The 6,889-nt window shown below is 42.8% G+C and overlaps 1 long non-coding RNA gene across 1 annotated transcript; it reads left to right on the top strand.

The window, feature by feature from the left end:
- The first annotated feature begins 4,863 nt into the window (after nt 1–4,863).
- Nucleotides 4,864–6,574, top strand: LOC138752764 (uncharacterized). The gene is made up of 2 exons (XR_011350904.1): nt 4,864–4,970; nt 6,376–6,574. It is a non-coding gene; the product is annotated as an uncharacterized lncRNA (long non-coding RNA).
- Nucleotides 6,575–6,889: the final 315 nt, after the last annotated feature.

Raw genomic sequence — 6,889 nt, 5'->3', positions numbered from 1 at the left:
AAGTTCAGCAAGCATGCTCATTTAAATGGGAAGAAATGGAATGTTGCTGCCGAGTGTAGCATAAGTACCGAGCAATTCAATTTTTATGGTTGATTTATTTGTTCCCTGGTGTATTTATGTTTCCACTTTTATCTTTTAATTTTTAAACAACTTAAGTGATTTTTAATATATTTTAAAAATAGATTTGACTGCCAAAGAAGTTTAAGAATGTTTGATCAATCTTTGACAACTGGGTCTTGCCACTTACGATTGGAAAGGTTTTGTTCTGCATTGGGCCTCTGCAAATGGCTAGGAGAGTCTGCAGAGGATCATGGCCCAGGGAAGAATGGGTTCCAAGGCTGGTTGACCAGTAAGCTCAGACAGGGGAAGATCAGATTATTTGACCAAAGAATCTTGAAAGAAACCACATATCATGGTAGGAATTTCCAGTCTCCTCCTAGGTCTACTGCGATGTTATCATTATTCATCCTATTTTTTCTGATGTGTCAGGGCCAGAGAGAGAGAGAGAAGGAGAGAGAGAGAGAGAAGGGGGGAGAGAGAGAGAGAGAGAGAGAGAGAGAGAGAGAGAGAGAGAGAGAGAGAGAGAGAGAGAGAGAGAATAGGAGCAGGAGTTGACCATTCTGCTCCTTGATTCAACAAATTCATTTTCTGGCACTAACTCCATATCCTTCAATCTCTCCAATGTCCAAAAATCTTTTGATCTCAGGGAGTAAAACACAAAAGTCTGCAGATGCTGTGATTGTAGTAAAACACAGAAATGCTGGAGGAACTCAGCAGGTCTCGCAGCGTCCAGAGGAGGTAAAGATATATTCCTGCCATTTTGGTCCTGATTGTAACTTTGAAAGAAATTAGTGACTGAACCTCAACCAAACTTCAAAGCAAAGAATGTCAAAAGGTTCAAGATTCAAGATTCCTTTATTGCCATGTACTAACACACAAAATGTAGTCATTCACAAAATACATCAACTTTTGCCTGTCACAGAGGCACAAGTACAGGTACCACTAGCATTGCTTGGCAGCTCCAACAATGGAATAAAGAGAAGCAAAAGAGAGTCCCTTCAGAGACACCAGATTCCTGTGAATTCACCTCCAGAACTCCAACAGCCACTGCAGCCTCCTGTTCAATCCATAGTCAAACCTGAGCACCCAAATCCCAACCTCCAAAACAATCAGGAAGCTTTCAGGAGCCTTTCTTGCCCTCAGCACCCTCTTGAATTTTAGTGTCGATACCTGGCTCTCATAAGATGGTCTTCAGCACCCCACAGCCTGGTTTGAGACCTTTGGGCACACAGCCCACAGCCTATGTAGATCATTCAGCCATCAAGCACTTTCCTATGGAGTCATCTTCCAGGCTTCTCCTCAGTGCAGGGCATTTGCTCAGGGTAAGGGTGAGATATTCAGCAGGGATGTGAGGATAAACCTTTTCAGCCTGAGGGTAGTTGGAATTTGGAAGACACAGCCTAAGTGAGCAGTGGAGGCAGAAACTCCTCAGAACATTTAGGAAGTATCTGGGAAGGCACTTGAAGCGACAGGATGTAGAAGGCATGGTGAATGGTGTTAGTATGAATATGTACTTGAAGAACTTGTTTCCGTGTATACCACCTTGTGTGACATTAGGTCTCGATTTTACTGCATCTGCAGTATTGCATTGCTTTCATCCAGCTGTAATGATTTATTGGTGCCTCCAAATTTCCAAGTGGTGTGGGATCAGAAAATTCAGGAGTATGAGTGGATCCTGGTTCTCCTCACTTGTCACCATCCCTTCAAGAACACAGTTATTCAGTTTGAGCCACTTAATCCAATCAATCCCAATGATTGCTGGAGCAGTGTAATCTTGCATCTGTACAAATAGTAGTTCAATGCTACTGTACAAGTGTGTGGGAGAGTGAGAGGAGATGCAACCTTGAACGTATTGACTAAAGCAGACTGCTTGTGAAGACAGGTATAGCTTACAATGTGTAGATAACAAAGCACAGGCAACATTGCAGATGAAACTTGACAGGAATTCTGCTGACAATATTGTGAAGCTTTAGCTGGCAGGAAAACTAAGCATTTAAGTGCCAGAAATTCCTAGGAGGAGGTAGGACAGCAGTTTGGCTGAAACATATCGAGGAACTTGAGAGAAGGCTGTGTAGCACAGAACAAAGGACTGCAGTGAATGGGATGGTGATATCTCCAGAAACTGGCTTGGACTGTTGGATAACCTTAACAAAGAAAGTATCTTCCTATAATTCGGGGCAGTTCTGTGTCTCAGCTGCTGGAGCTGCTGTCTTACACTGCTAGAGACTGGGTCCATTCCTGATCTCAGGCGATAATGTTAAGAACCATAGAATATTACAGGACAGAAATAGGCCCATTTGGCAATTCCAATCTGCATTGAACCATTTTTCTGCCTAGTACCACAGACCTGCACCCAGTCCATAGCCTTCCCATCCAAATTCTTCTTAAATATTAAAATTGAGCCCGCAATCTCCACCTCAGCTGGCAGCTTGTTCCACACTCTTTGTGAAGAAGTTCCCTCTCATGTCCCCCCTAAACTTTTTCCCTTTCACGCTTAGCTCATGTCCTCTGGTTTGTATCTCACCTACCCTCAGTGGAAAAAGCCTATCCACATTTACAATGTCTATCCCCCTCATCATTTTAAATATCTCTATCATATCTCCCTTCATTCTTCTACACTCCAGGGAACAAAGTCCTAATCTGTGTAACCTATCCTGTACCTCAGTTCCTGAAGTCCAGGGAACATCCTAATAAATCTTCTCTGCACTCTTTCAGTCTTATTGATATCTTACCTGTAGTTAGGTAACCAAAACTGCATGCAATACTTCAAATTTGGCCTTACCACTGTCTTATACATCTTTACCATAACATTCCAGTTTCTGTACTCAATTTTTTGATTTACGAAGGCCAATAATCCAAAAGCTCTCTTTATAACTCTATCTACCTACGAAGTCACTTTCAGGGAATTATGTATCTCTATTCCCAAATCCCTTGGTTCTACCACACTCCTCAGTGCCCTACTATCTCCCTTCAGGAGAGGATAAGACTGTGTGGAAAATAAATATAGGATGAATTTAAATGTGTGGAATATGGTCTGCCTGGACCTAGTGAGCTGAGAGGTCTGTTACTGTGCTGCACTTCCACAACTCTCTGCTTGTACATGCAAAGTGACATAGATAATTGTTGGGGTATGTGCCTGTAAGGAGAGGGCATGTTTGCTTCACTCTTGATCCTTCTTTGGCTTGGCTTCGCGTCGAAGATTTATGGAGGGGTAAATGTCCACGTCAGCTGCAGGCTCGTTTGTGGCTGACAAGTCCGATGCGGGACAGGCAGACATGGTTGCAGCAGTTGCAGGGGAAAATTTGTTGGTTGGGGTTGGGTGTTGGGTTTTTCCTCCTTTGTCTTTTGTCAGTGAGGTGGGCTCTGCGGTCTTCTTCAAAGGAGGTTGCTGCCCGCCGAACTGTGAGGCGCCAAGATGCACGGTTTGAGGCGATATCAGCCCATTGGCGGTGGTCAATGTGGCAGGCACCAAGAGATTTCTATAGGCAGTCCTTGTACCTCTTCTTTGGTGCACCTCTGTCACGGTGGCCAGTGGAGAGCTCACCATATAACACGATCTTGGGAAGGCGATGGTCCTCCATTCTGGAGACGTGACCCACCCAGCGCAGCTGGATCTTCAGCAGTGTGGATTTGATGCTGTCGGCCTCTGCCATCTCGAGTACTTCGATGTTAGGGATGAAGTCGCTCCAATGAATGTTGAGGATGGAGCGGAGACAACGCTGGTGGAAGCGTTCTAGGAGCCGTAGGTGATGCTGGTAGAGGACCCATGATTCGGAGCCGAACAGGAGTGTGGGTATGACAATGGCTCTGTATACGCTTATCTTTGTGAGGTTTTTCAGTTGGTTGTATTTCCAGACTCTTTTGTGTAGTCTTCCAAAGGCGCTATTTGCCTTGGCGAGTCTGTTGTCTATCTCGTTGTCGATCCTTGCATCCGATGAAATGGTGCAGCCGAGATAGGTAAACTGGTTGACTGTTTTGAGTTTTGTGTGCCCGATGGAGATGTGGCGGGGCTGGTAGTCATGGTGGGGAGCTGGCTGATGGAGGACCTCAGTTTTCTTCAGGCTGACTTCCAGGCCAAACATTTTGGCAGTTTCCGCAAAACAGGACGTCAAGCACTGAAGAACTGGCTCTGAATGGGCAACTAAAGCGGCATCGTCTGCAAAGAGTAGTTCACGGACAAGTTGCTCTTGTGTCTTGGTGTGAGCTTGCAGGCGCCTCAGATTGAAGAGACTGCCATCCGTGCAGTACCGGATGTAAACACTGTCTTCATTGTTGAGGTTTTTCATGGCTTGGTTCAGCATCATGCTGTAGAAGATTGAAAAGAGGGTTGGTGCGAGAACGCAGCCTTGCTTCACTCTTGATCCACAATGAAGCAAAAATCATCAAGGATCCACATCACCCAGCACACGCTCTGTCCTTACTGTTGCCATCACGAAAGAGGTGCAGGCGCCTCAAGACTCACATCACCAGGTTCAGGAACAGCTGCTACCCCTCCACCACCAGACTCCTCAACTACAAGCTTAATCAGGGACAAATCTGAGGGCTCCTATTTTGGAATTTACTGATTTTTCTCTCTCTCTGCATCCCACAATCAGGTAGTTTACAGTTCTTTAATTGTTTGCATGTGTACGTTGAGTACAGGTTTTTTTTTGCATTTTGAATTAAGTGGTAATTCTGCTTCACCTGCAAGGAAAAAAAAAGAATCTCAAGGTTGTATGTGACGTCATGCATTCTGTCAATACTGTAAATCTGAAATCTGAAGTGTCACATCACCATGGCAACAATATGTTTAGGTAAAAGGCTTCAATTATACGAGACCCGAAGAGCTCAGCACATAGTTGTGATACAGTCCCGCAGAACCAAGGATCAAGATGGGCAGGAAGTGAGACTAAGATAAATTATCTCAGAGGGTATGAGATTCTGAAATCAGATCCTTCATGCCTTGACTGTTAAAAAAATGCCACTTTGACAGTGACTTGGTATTTTCAGAACAATGGAACTATTCACAAGCCTTGATGGCAAGTGGATCACTCGACTGTTATCTATTGGAACAGAATTAGAAAGTCAATCCACAGAAGTTTCAGGAGAGCACCTGTGTTACAAATAAAATGACAAGCGCAAACTGCCGTAAAGAGGCTTCGATTGAGTGACACTGACAACACAATGCTGTCTGCTACTTATCACTGCAAGCAGTAAAGCTATTGGGTCTACAGACTTAATATAATTTTATCATCATTAGTTTACCTTCATTGTGCTCCAGTGCATGGACAGTACGGATAAAGACTATTTGTGAATGGAATCTTAACTGGTCAGGGTTTCTCAATTTTGAGTTTTGCTGTCTCATTGCAACATTCACAGCAGTGGTCATTTATGGATGAAAGAAAGGAAGCTTTGCCGCTAAAACTTCTTTAGATAAAGGATTTCCCCACAGCAGGGGGAGCTGCAGAGTGGTATAGGTATGAATCAATAGTGGGCCTGACATTAGAAAAGAGTTCATATTTTGCAGCCAATTCTTTCTGAAGGAAAACTGAACGTATAAGTAGTCTTCAGAATAATCTTTGCATTGGCACACAATTTCAATTTCAGAATTATGCATAAAATCTGCAAAATAAATCTGCTCTGAAAAGATTTTGTATTGCGTTGTTTTGTATATGGTTTTGTATTTTGAATTGTGGGTTTATGAAAAATGGGAGTGACTGAAGGATTTGAGCTGTCATCTGTCACTGTGAGTTTTTAGCCAGTTTGCATTATTGTGGATTGTAAAACTTGGTCTTTGGTTCACAGAACCAGCACTCTTAACAGGGAGTCATCAGGCTGTATAATTGAAGATGTTACCAGCCAGCTGTCACTGTGATTCTGATATCCTGTAAGAATTGTAATATTATGGAACAGTGATCATTCAACCAATTTTGAAATTCAGATATAAAAAGCAAACCAATGTTGAATAAATGCAGCTGCCTACAGAGATGGACATTACAAATGAAGCATGAATATTGTCAAAGGAAACAAATAAACTGCTCTGTAAAGACTTTAGTATAAATAACTACAGTACTTCATACTGTATAGCAGTGTACATTTACTTAACTTTTCAAGTAAAAACATAATGTGGAGAAACTCAGCAGGACAAAGATACATGATCAATATTTCAGGCTGGATCCCTTCATCAAGGGTTATGTATCTTTAACTTTGGTTTATAAAGCATACTGTTTGACCTGCTGAGTTTCTCCAGCATTGCGTTTTTACTTCAACCACAGTGCCTATAGACTTTCATGATTTACTATCGAATTTTCAATTTGTGTGTCTTTTATTTTACAGCCCTTCCCACTGGAGGAACTACAGAAAATGTTATTCAACAGCTTGGATATTTCAAGGGGGAATGGTTTATCTAACAGGAATGTTTTGGGGTTTTGTGAAACAGTTAGCTCCAGCACCACAAAACATTCTGTCCAATGGTTAAGAAGAGGACCAATGAACCTTCTCCCCAAATAAATCTGAATGCAATTAGGCTGGAAAATGAATGAGGTTTCAAATACAAATACTGCCCTTTAACATAGTGGTTAGTAACCATAATTTTAAAATTATGGACAAATAAAAGACTGCTCAAGTGTAAGGTGGTCTTGTTGCAGTAAAAACACAGAAATGCTGCAGGTCTTGCAGCGTCCAGAGGAGCTAAAGATATGTAACCAGCACTTTTGACTTGAGCCCTTCTTCAAGGCGTAAATACAATGCAGGCAAGCGTGGGCCCACCCAGTCCCACAGAGCCGTGTACAACTTAGCTGGTAGCTATTACTTACGGGCATTTCACTCGACTCATCAGATCCCTCAGGGT

This window comes from Narcine bancroftii, chromosome 2 (assembly GCF_036971445.1).
Source record: "Narcine bancroftii isolate sNarBan1 chromosome 2, sNarBan1.hap1, whole genome shotgun sequence".
NCBI lineage: Eukaryota > Metazoa > Chordata > Chondrichthyes > Torpediniformes > Narcinidae > Narcine > Narcine bancroftii.
This window is presented reverse-complemented; position numbering and strand designations above follow the sequence as displayed.